The following is a 20785-nucleotide window of genomic DNA, read 5'->3' on the forward strand; positions in this document are numbered from 1 at the left end:
GGCAGCAGAAAGTTAAAGGAGCTAAGCTCATGATATTCAGAGGGGCTGGGGGGCTGGGGCAGAGAGGGATGGGGGGGATGGGGGGGGGGGGCACAAACAAATCCATTACCACGAGGTAAATAGAATGCATCAGCACTCTTGGCCCATTTGAATGGTTCTAGCCCCGTGAACACCCCTGGAAAGGATTCTTCCATTTTAGACGCAGCAGCTGATAGCTTTTTTTTTTCTCCTCCCCTTGCACACCGCCCTGCAGTCAATCTTACATAATACATTCTGATGATAAAACTCTTCCGCATATGGCAGCTCCGCTAACTGAAAGTGGCTGTGACTAACTCACTGTAATGGGAAAATTCAGCTTCCTGAATATAATGGGAAAAACGTGGTGGAAGTCCAAGTTCAAACTTTAATGCAATACTGTAGACTAATGTGGTCTTAAGCAATTCATGGAGGGGCTGGAGGTGGTGGAAGAGGAGGGGGCAGAATTCAAATGAGCTGTCATGAAATTAAATGTTTTTTTTTTCCCCCCCCTTCACCAGCTGGTAGTCATTTCACTGTCAAAGTGTGTATAATTTCGGCACATAGTGGCGACAGTTCTGCTCGAGGCAGGATTCCTTCTTTTTTTCCCCCTTCACACAGCAAGAGTGCTTTTAGGGACCTCCTTAAACACAACAAGGCTTTTATATTGTCCATCTTCTTGCTGATGTCTTGTTTACAACAGTTTGGCTTTTGACGTACGATAAAACTATTGAAGATAATACGAAGCTTTCAGGTTGTCCTCCTGAGGTTTGGAGAGTCGCTCTTGGAAGCTCAAGCACAGAGGGGAAGAATAAGACGACAAATCTGCTTGAGCTGGGAAATCAAGAAATATGAGAAAAATATATTCAACCGCAACGTCAAATACAAAAAAAACAACAACAAAAAAAACACGCAATTTGACCTGTGTTGTTTGTGTAAGGCAAATGATTTTCAATTTAAATCCAACTTTATCATAACCTGCTCATAGAGTGTTCCTGATTCTCAACTGAATCAGCTGATAAGTCAATATCGCTGTTCAAATGAAGCAAGATGTCTCTTTTCCAATGATTCTAGCCGTTTCTCCTTTCTGATAAAGTTTGTGGTTTCTGGTTTGGAAAAAACTTCCTATTTTCTCAAGCATGGGGCTGGCATGACAGCTTTTGTATGCAGTATATATATATATATATATATATATATATATATATATATATATATATATTGAAGAACATAATGTGTTTCACATGCTGGTCTATGTACATCCATTCTTCATCCATACATGCGAATACATCAATGACCTTCACTGATGCTACACGCCTCGGAAATTCCAGAAAACATCCCAGAGGACAGTAAAATACATGTTTATCCTTTCAGTGTATCTCATTAAAAACGTCAAAGTATTAATATGTGATATGATTAAAGCTCTGAATGGGTTTAACTTTTCTGGGAAAGAAAAAAATAAAAAAGGGCAAGGTACAGCAACAATGAGTAAGAAAGAAGCTTAAAAGTAAAGGTAAAGAAATCTCCTTGAAAATTGCTTTGGGGTGGTGGGGTTAAAGCCACAGCCGCGAAAAACAATAAACCGACAATCACAACCAATCAAACAAAGCGGAATAGAAATACTAAACAGGCTTAAAAGTGTTACCTTGAAATAGGCTATTCTTTTTCATCGTGTCATACATTAAAATAGAGCTGGAGAAAATCCCCGTGGAGCAAGTAAAGCAGAAAAGAGGGGATGGTTGACTGCTACTGCTCAGGGCCATACAAGAGCATTTAACTAGCAGAGATTAACTACTGTATTCCCACTGGTGGCCTAGATGTCCTCGTGTACCGCCTCAGGGAGGAGAGATACCGGAGAGGGAGCCATGGAAGGAGGAACAGGAATGAGAGTGTGACAGGTGAAACAACAAAAACAGCCTCATTGGCTCCAATGTTGTTGTTTTTTTTTTCCGTATTAGTAGTAATTTGGGATTGTGAATCGTATTCCTGACAAGCATTCTTCAAAATCGGGGGGCAGCTGGATCCAGCAGTCAATTTATTCCCTCTTGAAAACCGTCTCTCATTTGTCAGGCTCCTGATACGAACCATACCTAGACCTGGCAGCCGTCACAGTGACTCACATGGACACGTTTGTGGAGCTACCTTCAGATCCTCCTGACCTATCTGTGACATTTTCTCAGGCCATGGCTTGTTAGCATTCATAACATCACCGTTGTACCCGCTGGCAATTGGATTCTAATTAGGGCCTGAGCCAGAAGGTACTTCTGGGCGAAGACCCTATTATGTTTCGAAGTCAGAGAGACACGAAGTCAGCGCTAAAAGCAGTAAAAACACACACTTAGGAGCATCACAGGCCTCTAAAAACATCACAGGGGGGTCCGGGGGGGGACAGGGGGGTGAGGTCCCCCATTGAAACCAATGGTGGCAAAAATTATATCTGAAATTGCTGCGTTTTTTTCTTCTTCTTATTAGGGCCTGAGCCAGTCCCTGGCGAAGACCCTATTATGTTTCGAAGTCACACTCGCCACTTCAAAAGTAAATTTGACCCCCTAAACATGCATGAAAACTCACCAAATTTGGTAAGCACATCAGGTGCGGCGAAAAATTCGATAATTAAAAAAAAAAGAGGCGCTGTACTCAATAGCGCCACCTACATACACAAAAATCCACGCCACAGACTGTAGGAATGTCCTACAGACATGGGACAAACACCATTGAACTCGTCTCATCAAGACGGATAAATCATACACTCACACCCTTGACCTAACTGTAACAGGATGTCCACAATTTGGACACGAATGTCTAATTTTGGACAATTTTGCGCCCCGAACAAAATCTATCTCCTCCTGAACCGTAAATGCCAGGGCTTCCAAACTTTCACACATTACTCTCCCAACTGTGCTCTTCAAAAATCTTTAAAGGCTAATATACTACGCGCTCGGTTTGGATTTTATGAGCCGTCAAAGTGGGGGAGACACTTTTCGCCTTACAATGGAAGTCTATGGGGAGAGCGTGTCCTCTCAGGGTACATACTCTCAAACAAATGCTTCTCACATCTACACCATACATTCCACAGCATTTAAAAACACAACACTGTATTCCTGACAAAAATCCCTACAAAAATATGGTATTTTCTGTGACTTTTGACCAACGTATGACGACTTATTCAGCTTTTACACACTATATTTCTCTTTATCCTCCACTCTCTCCACTCCAGCACAGATCAGACACAGTGCAGCGGGGGAGGGGTTCTTAAAGGGCCAGCTGGCAGCTCTGCTCTCAGCTCTGCTCTCAGCTCTGCACTCACACTGTGCAGCGCACTGAGGCTCATATCTCCTCAACTACAAGGCCTAGGGATTTGCCGATTACACCGTTGGATTCGGGCCGGTGTCAAGGACGTGGCCGTAGGCCGCGCGGGGGCTCAGGCCCTAACAACGCTGCTTGCAGCTTTAATTATTAGGGCCTGAGCCAGTCCCTGGCGAAGACCCTATTATGTTTCGAAGTCACACTCGCCACTTCAAAAGTGAATTTGACCCCCTAAACATGCATGAAAACTCACCAAATTTGGTAAGCACATCGGGTGCGGCGAAAAATTCGATAATTAAAAAAAAAAGAGGCGCTCTACTCAATAGCGCCACCTACATACACAAAAAACCACGCCACAGACTGTAGGAATGTCCTACAGACATGGGACAAACACCATTGAACTCGTCTCATCAAGACGGATAAATCATACACTCACACCCCTGACCTAACTGTAACAGGATGTCCACAATTTGGACACGAATGTCTAATTTTGGACAATTTTGCGCCCCGAACAAAATCTATCTCCTCCTAAACCGTAAATGCCAGGGCTTCCAAACTTTCACACATTACTCTCCCAACTGTGCTGATTGAAAGTTGTTCAAGGTTAATATACTACGCGCTCGGTTTGGATTTTATGAGCCGTCAAAGTGGGGGAGACACTTTTCGCCTTACAATGGAAGTCTATGGGGAGAGCGTGTCCTCTCAGGGTACATACTCTCAAACAAATGCTTCTCACGTCTATACCATACATCGCACAGCTTTTAAAAACACACCACTGTATTCCTGACAAAAATCCCTACAAAAATATGGTATTTTGTGTGACTTTTGACCAACGTATGCCGACTTATTCAGCTTTTCCACACTACATTTCTCTGAATCCTCCACTCTCTCCACTCCAGCACAGATCAGACACAGTGCAGCGGGGGAGGGGTTCTTAAAGGGCCAGCTGGCAGCTCTGCTCTCAGCTCTGACAGAGATGGCAGAGAGCGAGCAGAGAAGGGAGGGGCTCTTAAAGGGCCGGCTCTCAGCTCTGCACTCACACTGTGCAGCGCACTGAGGCTCGTATCTCCTAAACTACAAGGCCTAGGGATTTGCCGATTACACCATTGGATTCGGGCCAGTGTCAAGGACGCGGCCGTAGGCCGCGCGGGGGCTCAGGCCCTAACAACGCTGCTTGCAGCTTTAATTAGGGCCTGAGCCAGAAGGTACTTCTGGCGAAGACCCTATTATGTTTGCTCGGCAGAGCAACACATTAGCAGCACTAAAAACACTAAAAACACACACTAAACAGTGTCCCAGGCCCCCCCAACACCCATGAGGCAACTGGGCCAGACGGCCCGGAGCCAGTTTTCACATACACACCCATTCAAAACCTGGTATTATACTGTTCTTGCTCTCAATGAGTGCGCGCTATATGCGCATAATGCGCATAATGCGCATAACGCGCATAATCTAATTTGACCCCCTGAACATGCATGAAATTCGCTGAATTTCGGCACAATCGTTCGGTATGTCTCAACATTCACTAATCAAAAACAAAAACGCCACAAAAGTCTATAGCGCCACCTAGGGAGCCACACAAAAAAAAGATAATTTTTTTTAATTTCGCGCGCTATAACTCCTCACACAAAACTCCCACAGACATGGGACCAACACCGTTGGACTCGTCTCATCAAGCCGAACAATTCTTACACTCTGACCCCTCACCTATCTCCAACAGAATGTCCACAAATTGGACAAAACTGTCAAAATCAGGACTTTTTTTACTCCCCGAACAAAATCTATCTCCTCCTAAACCGTAAATGCCAGGGCTTCCAAACTTTCACACATTACTCTCCCAACTGTGCTCTTCAAAAATCTTTAAAGGCTAATATACTACGCGCTCGGTTTGGATTTTATAAGCCCTCAAAGTGGGGGAGACACGTTTCACGCTTACAATGGAAGTCAATGGGGAGGCCGTGTCCTCTCATGATACATACTCTCGAACAAATGCTTCTCACGTCTATACCATATATCGCACAGCTTTTAAAAACATATCACTGTATTCCTGACAAAAATCCCTACAAAAATATGGTATTTTGTGTTACTTTCCACCAACGTAGGCCGAGTTATTCAGCTTTTACACACTACATTTCTCTTAATCCTCCACTCTCTCCACTCTAGCACAGATCAAACAAAGTGCAGTGGGGGAGGGGTTCTTAATGGGCCAGCTGGCAGCTCTGCTCTCAGCTCTGCTCTCAGCTCTGACAGAGATGGCAGAGATTTGTTTACTGTAGTCATGGAAACCACAATTGGCACTTCTCTGCCCTCATGTACATACTCTCATACAAACACTTGTCGCTTCTAAATTAAAACACTCACACCTTCAGAAAACACACCATTGAATTCCTGAGAAAAAACTCTACGAACTGATGTCTTTACATTACACTTTTGACCAACATATGCAGAGTTATGACTGTGTTTGTCAGTAAAACTGCCAAATCCTCCTCTGCTCTCCACTCTGACAGAGATGGCAGAGAGCGAGCAGAGAAGGGAGGGGCTCTTAAAGGGCCGGCTCTCAGCTCTGCACTCACACTGTGCAGCGCACTGAGGCTCGTATCTCCTAAACTACAAGGCCTAGGGATTTGCCGATTACACCGTTGGATTCGGGCCGGTGTCAAGGACGCGGCCGTAGGCCGCGTGGGGGCTCAGGCCCTAACAACGCTGCTTGCAGCTTTAATTAGGGCCTGAGCCAGTCCCTGGCGAAGACCCTATTATGTTTCGAAGTCACACTCGCCACTTCAAAAGTAAATTTGACCCCCTAAACATGCATGAAAACTCACCAAATTTGGTAAGCACATCGGGTGCGGCGAAAAATTCGATAATTAAAAAAAAAAGAGGCGCTCTACTCAATAGCGCCACCTACATACACAAAAAACCACGCCACAGACTGTAGGAATGTCCTACAGACATGGGACAAACACCATTGAACTCGTCTCATCAAGACGGATAAATCATACACTCACACCCCTGACCTAACTGTAACAGGATGTCCACAATTTGGACACGAATGTCTAATTTTGGACAATTTTGCGCCCCGAACAAAATCTATCTCCTCCTAAACCGTAAATGCCAGGGCTTCCAAACTTTCACACATTACTCTCCCAACTGTGCTGATTAAAAGTTGTTCAAGGTTAATATACTACGCGCTCGGTTTGGATTTTATGAGCCGTCAAAGTGGGGGAGACACTTTTCACCTTACAATGGAAGTCTATGGGGAGAGCGTGTCCTCTTAGGGTACATACTCTCAAACAAATGCTTCTCACATCTACACCATACATTCCACAGCTTTTAAAAACACACCACTGTATTCCTGACAAAAATCCCTACAAAAATATGGTATTTTGTGTGACTTTTGACCAACGTATGCCGACTTATTCAGCTTTTACACACTACATTTCTCTGAATCCTCCACTCTCTCCACTCCAGCACAGATCAGACACAGTGCAGCGGGGGAGGGGTTCTTAAAGGGCCAGCTGGCAGCTCTGCTCTCAGCTCTGCTCTCAGCTCTGACAGAGATGGCAGAGAGCGAGCAGAGAAGGGAGGGGCTCTTAAAGGGCCGGCTCTCAGCTCTGCAGTCACACTGTGCAGGGCACTGAGGCTCATATCTCCTAAACTACAAGGCCAAGGGATTTGCCGATTACACCGTTGGATTGGGGCCGGTGTCAAGGACGCGGCCGTAGGCCGCGCGGGGGCTCAGGCCCTAACAACGCTGCTTGCAGCTTTAATTAGGGCCTGAGCCAGAAGGTACTTCTGGGCGAAGACCCTATTATGTTTCGAAGTCAGAGAGACACGAAGTCAGCGCTAAAAGCAGTAAAAACACACACTTAGGAGCATCACAGGCCTCTAAAAACATCACAGGGGGGTCCGGGGGGGGACAGGGGGGTGAGGTCCCCCATTGAAACCAATGGTGGCAAAAATTATATCTGAAATTGCTGCGTTTTTTTCTTCTTCTTATTAGGGCCTGAGCCAGAAGGTACTTCTGGGCGAAGACCCTATTATGTTTCGAAGTCAGAGAGACACGAAGTCAGCGCTAAAAGCAGTAAAAACACACACTTAGGAGGATCACAGGCCTCTAAAAACATCACAGGAGGGTCCGGGGGGGGACGGGGGGTGAGGTCTCCCATTGAAACCAATGGTGGCAAAATTATATCTAAAATTGCTTCGTTTTTTTCTTCCGATTATTAGGGCCTGAGCCAGAAGGTACTTCTGGGCGAAGACCCTATTATGTTTCGAAGTCAGAGAGACACGAAGTCAGCGCTAAAAGCAGTAAAAACACACACTTAGGAGCATCACAGGCCTCTAAAAACATCACAGGGGGGTCCGGGGGGGGACGGGGGGTGAGGTCCCCCATTGAAACCTATGGTGGCAAAAATTATATCTGAAATTGCTGCGTTTTTTTCTTCTTCTTCTTATTAGGGCCTGAGCCAGTCCCTGGCGAAGACCCTATTATGTTTCGAAGTCACACTCGCCACTTCAAAAGTAAATTTGACCCCCTAAACATGCATGAAAACTCACCAAATTTGGTAAGCACATCGGGTGCGGCGAAAAATTCGATAATTAAAAAAAAAAGAGGCGCTCTACTCAATAGCGCCACCTACATACACAAAAAACCACGCCACAGCCTGTAGGAATGTCCTACAGACATGGGACAAACACCATTGAACTCGTCTCATCAAGACGGATAAATCATACACTCACACCCCTGACCTAACTGTAACAGGATGTCCACAATTTGGACACGAATGTCTAATTTTGGACAATTTTGCGCCCCGAACAAAATCTATCTCCTCCTAAACCGTAAATGCCAGGGCTTCCAAACTTTCACACATTACTCTCCCAACTGTGCTGATTAAAAGTTGTTCAAGGTTAATATACTACGCGCTCGGTTTGGATTTTATGAGCCGTCAAAGTGGGGGAGACACTTTTCGCCTTACAATGGAAGTCTATGGGGAGAGCGTGTCCTCTCAGGGTACATACTCTCAAACAAATGCTTCTCACATCTACACCATACATTCCACAGCTTTTAAAAACACACCACTGTATTCCTGACAAAAATCCCTACAAAAATATTGTATTTTGTGTGACTTTTGACCAACGTATGCCGACTTATTCAGCTTTTACACACTATATTTCTCTGAATCCTCCACTCTCTCCACTCTAGCACAGATCAGACACAGTGCAGCGGGGGAGGGGTTCTTAATGGGCCAGCTGGCAGCTCTGCTCTCAGCTCTGCTCTCAGCTCTGACAGAGATGGCAGAGAGCGAGCAGAGAAGGGAGGGGCTCTTAAAGGGCCGGCTCTCAGCTCTGCAGTCACACTGTGCAGCGCACTGAGGCTCGTATCTCCTAAACTACAAGGCCTAGGGATTTGCCGATTACACCGTTGGATTGGGGCCGGTGTCAAGGACGCGGCCGTAGGCCGCGCGGGGGCTCAGGCCCTAACAACGCTGCTTGCAGCTTTAATTAGGGCCTGAGCCAGAAGGTACTTCTGGGCGAAGACCCTATTATGTTTCGAAGTCAGAGAGACACGAAGTCAGCGCTAAAAGCAGTAAAAACACACACTTAGGAGCATCACAGGCCTCTAAAAACATCACAGGGGGGTCCGGGGGGGGACGGGGGGTGAGGTCCCCCATTGAAACCAATGGTGGCAAAAATTATATCTGAAATTGTAACGTTTTATTATTATTATTATTATTATTATTCTTTCTTTCTTCCGCTGCACTTTAACGCTTAATTACACCCCCTAAACATGCATGAAATTCGCTGAAATTTGGCACGCACGTCCGGTCTGGCGAAAAATTTTATATTTAAAAAAAAAAAATGACAAAAACTCAATAGCGCCACCTAGGGAGCCAAAAAACTCGCAAAAAATTTGGAGCACTATAACTGCTTGCACAAATGTCCCACAGATATGGGACCAACACCGTTGGACTCGTCTCATCAAGACGAAAATTTCATACGCTCTGACCTCTCACCTATCTGCAACAGAATGTCCACTAATTGGACAAAACTGTCAAAATCAGGAATTTTTTACTCTCCAAACAAAATCTATCTCCTCCTAAACCGTAAATGCTAGGGCTTCCAAACTTTCACACATTACTCTCCCAACTGTGCTCTTCAAAAATCGTCAAAGGTTAATATACTACGCGTTCGGTTTGGATTTTATGAGCCGTCAAAGTGGGGGAGACACGTTTCACGCTTACAATGGAAGTCAATGGGGTGGCCGTGTCCTCTCATTGTACATACTCTCGAACAAACGCTTGTCACGTCTACACTGAAACTCTCACAGCTTCACAAAACACACCACTGTATTTCTCACAAAAATCCCTACAAAAATATGGTATTACATTGCACGTTGAAGCAACATATGCAGACTTATTTGACTTTCACACACTAAAAATGTGCATTTTTCAGCTGCTCTCCACTCAGGCACAGATGGCAGAGATTTGTTTACTGTAGTCATGGAAACCACAATTGGAGCTTCTCTGCCCTCATGTACATACTCTCAAACAAACACTTGTATCTTCTAAACTAAAACACTCACACCTTCAGAAAGCACACCATTGAATTCCTGAGAAAAAACTCTACGCACTGATGTCTTTACTTTCAACTTTTGACCAACATATGCTGAGTTATGACTGTGTTTCACAGTAAAACTGCCAAATCCTCCTCTGCTCTCCACTCTGACACAGATGGCAGAGAGCGAGCAGAGAAGGGAGGGGCTCTTAAAGGGCCGGCTCTCAACTCTGCAGTCACACTGTGCAGCGAACTGAGGCTCGTATCTCCTAAACTACAAGGCCTAGGGATTTGCCGATTACACCGTTGGATTGGGGCCGGCGATCCGGCCGCGGTTAGGCGGGGGCTCAGGCCCTAACAACGCTGCTTGCAGCTTTAATTATTATTCTTTCCGGTTCCGCCGCCAAAAAAACCCTTAATTACACCCACTGAACATGCATGAAATTCGCTGAATTTTGGCACGCACGTCCGGTCTGGCAAAAAATTTTATATTTTAAAAAAAAATTTCACCAAAACTCAATAGCGCCACCTAGGGAGCAAAAAAACTAAAAAAAAATTGGGAGCGCTATAACTGCTTCCACGAATGTCCCACAGACATGGGACCAACACCGTTGGAATCGTCTCATTAAGACGAAAAATTCATACACTCTGACCTCTCACCTATCTACAACACAATGTCCACAAATTGGACAAAACTGTCAAAAAAAGGAATTTTTTACTCCCCGAACAAAATCTATCTCCTCCTAAACCGTAAATGGCATCGCTTCCAAACTTTCACACATTTCTCTCCCAACTGTGCTCTTCAAAAATCTTTAAAGGCTAATATACTACGCGTTCGGTTTGGATTTTATAAGCCGTCAAAGTGGGGGAGACACCTTTCACACTTACAATGGAAGTCAATGGGGTGGCCGTGTCTTCTCATGGTACAAACTCTCGAACAAATGCTTCTCACGTCTAAACTAAAACTCTCACAGCTTCACAAAACACACCACTGGATTCCTCAGAAAAATCTCTACAAAAATATGGTATTATATTCCACTTCCAAGCAACAAATGCGGAGTTATTTGCTTTTCACACACTAAAAATGTACACTTTTCAGCTGCTCTCCACTCCTGCACAGATGGCAGAGATTTGTTTACTGTAGTCATGGAAACCACAATTGGAGCTTCTCTGCCCTCATGTACATACTCTCAAACAAACACTTGTATCTTCTAAACTAAAACACTCACACCTTCAAAAAGCACACCATTGAATTCCTGAGAAAAAACTCTACGCACTGATGTCTTTACATTCAACTTTTGACCAACATATGCTGAGTTATGACTGTGTTTCACAGTTAAACTGCCAAATCCTCCTCTGCTCTCCACTCTGACACAGATGGCAGAGAGCGAGCAGAGAAGGGAGGGGCTCTAAAATGGCCGGCTCTCAGCTCTGCAGTCGCACTGTGCAGCGAACTGAGGCTCGTATCTCCTAAACTACAAGGCCTAGGGATTTGCCGATTACACCGTTGGATTCGGACCGGCGATCCGGCCGCGGTTAGGCGGGGGCTCAGGCCCTAACAACGCTGCTTGCAGCTTTAATTCTTTCTTTCTTCCGTCGCCACTTTGACGCTTAATTTGACCCCCTGAACATGCATGAAATTCGCTGAATTTTCGCACACACCTCCGGTCCGGCGAAAAATTTTATATTTAAAAAAAAAATTTCGCAAAAACTCAATAGCGCCACCTAGGGAGCCAAAAAACTCGCAAAAAATTTGGAGCGCTATAACTGCTTCCACGAATGTCCCACAGACATGGGACCAACACCGTTGCACTCGTCTCATTAAGACGAAAAATTCATACGCTCTGACCTCTCACCTATCTACAACACAATGTCCACAAATTGGACAAAACTGTCAAAATGAGGACTTTTGCTCCTCCCCGAACAAAATCTATCTCCTCCTAAACCGTAAATGGCACCGCTTCCAAACTTTCACACATTACTCTCCCAACTGTGCTCTTAAAAAATCTTTAAAGGCTAATATACTACGCGCTCGGTTCCCATTTTATAAGCCGTCAAAGTCGGGGAGACACGTTTTACGTTACAATGGAAGTCAATGGGGAGGCTGTGTCCTCTCATGGTACATACTCTCAAACAAATGCTTCTCACGTCTACACTGAAACTCTCACAGCTTCACAAAACACACCACTGGATTCCTCAGAAAAATCCCTACAAAAATATGGGATTACATTGCACTTTGAAGCAACATATGCAGAGTTATTTGACTTTCACACACTGAAAATGTGGATTTTTCAGCTGCTCTCCACTCTAGCACAGATGGCAGAAATTTGTTTACTGTAGTCATGGAAACCACAATTGGAGCTTCTCTGCCCTCATGTACATACTCTCAAACAAACACTTGTAGCTTCTAAACTAAAACACTCACACCTTCAAAAAGCACACCATTGAATTCCTGACAAAAAACTCTACGCACTGATGTCTTTACATTCCACTTTTGACCAACATATGCTGAGTTATGACTGGTTTTCACAGTAAAACTGCCAAATCCTGCTCTACTCTCCACTCTGACACAGATGGCAGAGAGCGAGCAGAGAAGGGAGGGGCTCTAAAATGTCCGGCTCTCAACTCTGCAGTCACGCTGTGCAGCGAACTGAGGCTCGTATCTCCTAAACTACAAGGCCTAGGGATTTGCCGATTACACCGTTGGATTCGGACCGGCGATCCGGCCGCGGTTAGGCGGGGGCTCAGGCCCTAACAACGCTGCTTGCAGCTTTAATTATTAGGGCCTGAGCCAGAAGGTACTTCTGGGCGAAGACCCTATTATGTTTCGAAGTCAGAGAGACACGAAGTCAGCGCTAAAAGCAGTAAAAACACACACTTAGGAGCATCACAGGCCTCTAAAAACATCACAGGAGGGTCCGGGGGGGGACAGGGGGGTGAGGTCTCCCATTGAAAACAATGGTGGCACAAATTATATCTGAAATTGCTGCGTTTTAATATTATTATTATTATTATTATTCTTTCTTTCTTCTCCCGCCACTTTGACGCTTAATTTGACCCCCTGAACATGCATGAAATTCGATGAAATTTGGCACGCACATCCGGTCCGGCAAAAAATTCGATCTTTTAAAAAAAAAAATTGCAAAAACTGTATAGCGCCACCTAGGGAGCCAAAAAACCACATCACAACAATTGGAGTGCTATAACTTCTTGCACGAATGTCCCACAGACATGGGACCAACACCGTTGGACTCGTCTCATCAAGACGAAAATTTCATACGCTCTGACCTCTCACCTATCTACAACAGAATGTCCACAAATTGGACAAAACTGTCAAAAAAGGACTTTTTTTACTCCCCAAACAAAATCGATCTAGTCCTCGGGCATTAATTGTATCGCTTCCAAACTTTCACACCTCAATCACACAACTGTGCTCTTCACAAATCTTCAAAGGTTTTTATATGAATCGCTCAGATTCCGTTTTATAAGCCGTCAAAGTCGGGGAGACACGTTTTACGTTACAATGGAAGTCAATGGGGAGGCCGTGTCCTCTCATGGTACATACTCTCGAACAAATGCTTCTCACGTCTACACTGAAACTCTCACAGCTTCACAAAACACACCACTGGATTCCTCAGAAAAATCCCTACGAAAATATGGGATTACATTGCACTTTGAAGCAACATATGCAGAGTTATTTGACTTTCACACACTGAAAATGTGGATTTTTCAGCTGCTCTCCACTCCTGCACAGATGGCAGAGATTTGTTTACTGTAGTCATGGAAACCACAATTGGAGGATCTTTGCCCTCAGGTACATACTCTCAAACAAACACTTGTATCTTCTAAAATAAAAGACTCACACCTTCAGAAAACACACCATTGAATTCCTGAGAAAAAACTCTACGCACTGATGTCTTTACTTTCAACTTTTGACCAACATATGCTGAGTTATGACTGTGTTTCACAGTTAAACTGCCAAATCCTCCTCTGCTCTCCACTGTGACACAGATGGCAGAGAGCGAGCAGAGAAGGGAGGGGCTCTTAAAGGGCCGGCTCTCAGCTCTGCTCTCACACTGTGCAGCGAACTGAGGCTCGTATCTCCTAAACTACAAGGCCTAGGGATTTGCCGATTACACCGTTGGATTCGGGCCGGCGATCCGGCCGCGGTTAGGCGGGGGCTCAGGCCCTAACAACGCTGCTTGCAGCTTTAATTATTATTCTTTCCGGTTCCGCCGCCAAAAAACCCCTTAATTACACCCCCTGAACATGCATGAAATTCGCTGAATTTTGGCACGCACGTCCGGTCTGGCAAAAAATTTTATATTTTAAAAAAAAATTTCACCAAAACTCAATAGCGCCACCTAGGGAGACAAAAAACTAAAAAAAAATTGGGAGCGCAATAACTGCTTGCACGAATGTCCCACAGACATGGGACCAACACCGTTGCACTCGTCTCATCAAGACGAAAATTTCATACGCTCTGACCTCTGACCTATCTACAACACAATGTCCACAAATTGGACAAAACTGTCAAAATGAGGACTTTTGCTCCTCCCCGAACAAAATCTATCTCCTCCTAAACCGTAAATGTCACCGCTTCCAGACTTTCACACATTACTCTCCCAACACTGCTCTTCAAAAATCTTTAAAGGCTAATATACTACGCGCTCGGTTTGGATTTTAAAAGCCGTCAAAGTCGGGGAGACACGTGTCACGCTTACAATGGAAGTCAATGGGGTGGCCGTGTCCTCTCATGGTACAAACTCTCGAACAAATGCTTCTCAGGTCTAAACTAAAACTCTCACAGCTTCACAAAACACACCAGTCGATTCCTCAGAAAAATCTCGACAAAAATATGGTCTTATATTCCACTTCCAAGCAACATATGCAGAGTTATTTGCTTTTCACACACTAAAAATGTACACTTTTCGGCTGCTCTCCACTCAGGCAGATGGCAGAGATTTGTTTACTGTAGTCATGGAAACCACAATTGGAGGGTCTCTGCCCTCATGTACATACTCTCAAACAAACACTTGTAGCTTCTAAACTAAAAGACTCACACCTTCAAAAAGCACACCATTGAATTCCTGAGAAAAAACTCTACGCACTGATGTCTTTACTTTCAACTTTTGACCAACATATGCTGAGTTATGACTGTGTTTGTCAGTAAAACTGCCAAATCCTCCTCTGCTCTCCACTCTGACACAGATGGCAGAGAGCGAGCAGAGAAGGGAGGGGCTCCTAAATGGCCGGCTCTCAACTCTGCACTCGCACTGTGCAGCGAACTGAGGCTCGTATCTCCTAAACTACAAGGCCTAGGGATTTGCCGATTACACCGTTGGATTCGGGCCGGCGATCCGGCCGCGGTTAGGCGGGGGCTCAGGCCCTAACAACGCTGCTTGCAGCTTTAATTAGGGCCTGAGCCAGTCCCTGGCGAAGACCCTATTATGTTTCGAAGTCACACTCGCCACTTCAAAAGTTAATTTGACCCCCTAAACATGCTTGAAAACTCACCAAATTTGGTAAGCACATCGGGTGCGGCGAAAAATTCGATAATTAAAAAAAAAAGAGGCGCTCTACTCAATAGCGCCACCTACATACACAAAAAACCACGCCACAGACTGTAGGAATGTCCTAGAGACATGGGACCAACACCATTGAACTCGTCTCATCAAGACGGATAAATCATACACTCACACCCTTGACCTAACTGTAACAGGATGTCCACAATTTGGACACGAATGTCTAATTTTGGACAATTTTGCACCCCGAACAAAATCTATCTCCTCCTAAACCGTAAATGCCAGGGCTTCCAAACTTTCACACATTACTCTCCCAACTGTGCTGATTAAAAGTTGTTCAAGGTTAATATACTACGCGCTCGGTTTGGATTTTATGAGCCGTCAAAGTGGGGGAGACACTTTTCGCCTTACAATGGAAGTCTATGGGGAGAGCGTGTCCTCTCAGGGTACATACTCTCAAACAAATGCTTCTCACATCTACACCATACATTCCACAGCTTTTAAAAACACACCACTGTATTCCTGACAAAAATCCCTACAAAAATATGGTATTTTGTGTGACTTTTGACCAACGTATGCCGACTTATTCACCTTTTACACACTACATTTCTCTTAATCCTCCACTCTCTCCACTCCAGCACAGATCAGACACAGTGCAGCGGGGGAGGGGTTCTTAAAGGGCCAGCTGGCAGCTCTGCTCTCAGCTCTGCTCTCAGCTCTGACACAGATGGCAGAGAGCGAGCAGAGAAGGGAGGGGCTCTTAAAGGGCCAGCTCTCAGCTCTGCTCTCACACTGTGCAGCGCACTGAGGCTCGTATCTCCTAAACTACAAGGCCTAGGGATTTGCCGATTACACCGTTGGATTCGGGCCGGCGATCCGGCCGCGGTTAGGCGGGGGCTCAGGCCCTAACAACGCTGCTTGCAGCTTTAATTAGGGCCTGAGCCAGTCCCTGGCGAAGACCCTATTATGTTTCGAAGTCACACTCGCCACTTCTAAAGTAAATTTGACCCCCTAAACATGCATGAAAACTCACCAAATTTGGTAAGCACATCGGGTGCGGCGAAAAATTCGATAATTAAAAAAAAAAGAGGCGCTCTACTCAATAGCGCCACCTACATACACAAAAAAACACGCCACAGACTGTAGGAATGTCCTACAGACATGGGACAAACACCATTGAACTCGTCTCATCAAGACGGATAAATCATACACTCACACCCCTGACCTAACTGTAACAGGATGTCCACAATTTGGACACGAATGTCTAATTTTGGACAATTTTGCGCCCCGAACAAAATCTATCTCCTCCTATACCGTAAATGCCAGGGCTTCCAAACTTTCACACATTACTCTCCCAACTGTGCTGATTAAAAGTTGTTCAAGGTTAATATACTACGCGCTCGGTTTGGATTTTATGAGCCGTCAAAGTGGGGGAGACACTTTTCGCCTTACAATGGAAGTCTATGGGGAGAGCGTGTCCTCTCAGGGTACATACTCTCAAACAAATGCTTCTCACATCTACACCATACATTCCACAGCTTTTAAAAACACACCACTGTATTCCTGACAAAAATCCCTACAAAAATATGGTATTTTGTGTGACTTTTGACCAACGTATGCCGACTTATTCAGCTTTTACACACTACATTTCTCTTAATCCTCCACTCTCTCCACTCTAGCACAGATCAGACACAGTGCAGCGGGGGAGGGGCTCTTAAAGGGCCAGCTGGCAGCTCTGCTCTCAGCTCTGCTCTCAGCTCTGACAGAGATGGCAGAGAGCGAGCAGAGAAGGGAGGGGCTCTTAAAGGGCCAGCTGGCAGCTCTGCAGTCACACTGTGCAGCGAACTGAGGCTCGTATCTCCTAAACTACAAGGCCTAGGGATTTGCCGATTACACCGTTGGATTCGGGCCGGTGTCAAGGACGCGGCCGTAGGCCGCGCGGGGGCTCAGGCCCTAACAACGCTGCTTGCAGCTTTAATTATTATTCTTTCCGGTTCCGCCGCCAAAAAACCCCTTAATTACACCCCCTGAACATGCATGAAATTCGCTGAATTTTGGCACGCACGTCCGGTCTGGCAAAAAATTTTATATTTTAAAAAAAAATTTCACCAAAACTCAATAGCGCCACCTAGGGAGACAAAAAACTAAAAAAAAATTGGGAGCGCAATAACTGCTTGCACGAATGTCCCACAGACATGGGACCAACACCGTTGCACTCGTCTCATCAAGACGAAAATTTCATACGCTCTGACCTCTGACCTATCTACAACACAATGTCCACAAATTGGACAAAACTGTCAAAATGAGGACTTTTGCTCCTCCCCGAACAAAATCTATCTCCTCCTAAACCGTAAATGTCACCGCTTCCAGACTTTCACACATTACTCTCCCAACACTGCTCTTCAAAAATCTTTAAAGGCTAATATACTACGCGCTCGGTTTGGATTTTAAAAGCCGTCAAAGTCGGGGAGACACGTGTCACGCTTACAATGGAAGTCAATGGGGTGGCCGTGTCCTCTCATGGTACAAACTCTCGAACAAATGCTTCTCAGGTCTAAACTAAAACTCTCACAGCTTCACAAAACACACCAGTCGATTCCTCAGAAAAATCTCGACAAAAATATGGTCTTATATTCCACTTCCAAGCAACATATGCAGAGTTATTTGCTTTTCACACACTAAAAATGTACACTTTTCGGCTGCTCTCCACTCAGGCAGATGGCAGAGATTTGTTTACTGTAGTCATGGAAACCACAATTGGAGGGTCTCTGCCCTCATGTACATACTCTCAAACAAACACTTGTAGCTTCTAAACTAAAAGACTCACACCTTCAAAAAGCACACCATTGAATTCCTGAGAAAAAACTCTACGCACTGATGTCTTTACTTTCAACTTTTGACCAACATATGCTGAGTTATGACTGTGTTTGTCAGTAAAACTGCCAAATCCTCCTCTGCTCTCCACTCTGACACAGATGGCAGAGAGCGAGCAGAGAAGGGAGGGGCTCCTAAATGGCCGGCTCTCAACTCTGCACTCGCACTGTGCAGCGAACTGAGGCTCGTATCTCCTAAACTACAAGGCCTAGGGATTTGCCGATTACACCGTTGGATTGGGGCCAGTGTCAAGGACGCGGCCATAGGCCGCGCGGGGGCTCAGGCCCTAACAACGCTGCTTGCAGCTTTAATTACTGCTGCTGTTGTATTTTTGTTTTTTTTTTCTTTTACATACACTGCACTGTATAGGCCACTCAAATCAATCACAGATGATCCGGATGCCAAGTTATCTTTACGACTTTTCGGCACATACGTTCAGATTAGGGAAATATCAAATTTCAACTGTCACCCATGTCATATTTGTAATAATGCTCTCACTATTCGAAGGAATTTTCATTTTTGCATCATTTTTTTCCCACATATTAACTGAAAAAATATCGCAGCGATGAATAGTTTTAGAGACTTTCGTCTTTTGGATGCCGCCGTCATATTTTATCTGAAATGACACGAATTTGACTTGAACAAAAATATGAATCCAATTTTGATCTATCAAATTTCCATTTCCCAGTTTTGACTCCGAATAGCCACGAGAATCATTTTGAGCGTCCAGCTCAAATAAAGACGACCGTTTATTCTTAAGATGGCTCTTTTCTTTGAAAATGTGAGCTCATCGTCATCCATGATGGCATGTCTCCTCCTCATCAGACACCAGTCAGTAATGTGTAACAATAGCCAGCGCGACAAGAGTCATAAAAATGTTTGCCGTTCTTTGTAATTTTTTTTTTTTTCTAAACTTTTGGAATGAATTTCGACATCACACGGTTTTACCAAACAAACCAGCCGGGAAGTCACCCAAGTTCGACGAGATCGTTTCTTACGTGATCTGGTGACGTTGAGATCTCACAAAATCAGCTTCCTCATGAAGTAATTTGAATGTCTTCCTCTCAAAACAGAAAAAAAAAAAAAAAAAAAAAAAAGCGCCCTAGCCAGGACATTCGACGCCACTGCAGGAACGCGAGCTGTTTATTCTAGCAACAGCATGCGCTGCAGGCTTCCCCCATGTGTTATATGTGCCAGGGAAATATATGAATGCAGGCAATGCACAGCAGGGCTACTTTGTCTTTTTATGGCTTCCCTCAACCACCCCCCGCATCTCTCCTCTCTGTGTTGCTGCCTCAAAGTGGAACCGATCATTCTGGTTTTTCTCTTCCATCACAGCTAAAAAAAAAAAGAAAAAAAAAAGCTCCTCTCGTTGTGATGCAGAGCGGAGGGAAACAGCACAGGAGGAGTATGGCGTATCTCCAGCACGTTGGTTCAGAGAGGAGGAGTGCAGCATTTTGTATGCAGGCAGGATTAGCCTAATTGAAGTGTCAGCCTGAGAAAATTGTGGATGCGTGCGGGTTAATGTCTGGGTAGAGCAGAAGCTTCACTCATCTCGGTGATGATGAGGAATTTGGCCATCGCTGCAGGACTTTGATTTTGCGAGACAGAGACCCCGACCCATGGTGATGGCAATTGTTAAACCTACTATCTCGTGCATTTATGATGCTGAGAGAGCAAGGAGGAAGCTCTTGGCCGAATAATTAAGCGAACCGTGAGGCTATTACATCAGGAATTCCCAATTAGATTAATTAAATGTATGTGCAAACAAACATACACTGGCCGTCTCGAAATTGCATTGGTTCAAATTGAATTGTCCAGATCTCCCCGCTGCCATCAGTGGAGTTGTCACTATAATTGAAATGTATCTGGGTGACAGTGGTAACCGTCAATTAATGCGGGACCTGAGAGGAAAATACAACGATACGAGGCAAAGTGACGAGCGGCGGTCTCCCTGTTGTAAGTGTACAAAGGAGCTATTATTGCCCTGTCACGGCACGGAGCCAAAATGACCTCCTTAAATGGGTTTCCGTCATGTCCTCACAATATCCAGCAGAGATGATGGCGAACGTTTAGTGGCTTCGACAGACTTTTAGACAGAAAGAACAGAGTTTGGCGTATGCTAAATTGTGGATATTGACTCCCCGCGTCTTTACAACAAACACCTCATTTTCATCCTCGAGGCAACGATAGCAAAACTGACCATGTCCAGCACTCCTGGTTTACCGCCTGTGCTCCTCTGCTGATTTAAAATAAATCACGTGACAAGATTTACAAAGAGTACGTCATTTACTTTTGAACTTTTTGTATTCTGAATTCATTATCTTATGAATTATGAATTGTTTTGATATCAATACACAGACTTTGACGAAGACTACTGAACTGTAAATATTCCAATTGCACCCATGCACAAAAGCTTTCTCTCATATACTGATGTGAAACAGTTAGAGAGAGTGTGATATGTTGTTGGAAATCTTTGATGTGCACAATTTTACCCATTTATATTCTATTTC

This window comes from Aulostomus chinensis, chromosome 24, assembly GCF_037954235.1.
Source record: "Aulostomus chinensis isolate RoL2024-O1b breed Wild chromosome 24, RoL_Achi_v1.0, whole genome shotgun sequence".
Taxonomy (NCBI): domain Eukaryota; kingdom Metazoa; phylum Chordata; class Actinopteri; order Syngnathiformes; family Aulostomidae; genus Aulostomus; species Aulostomus chinensis.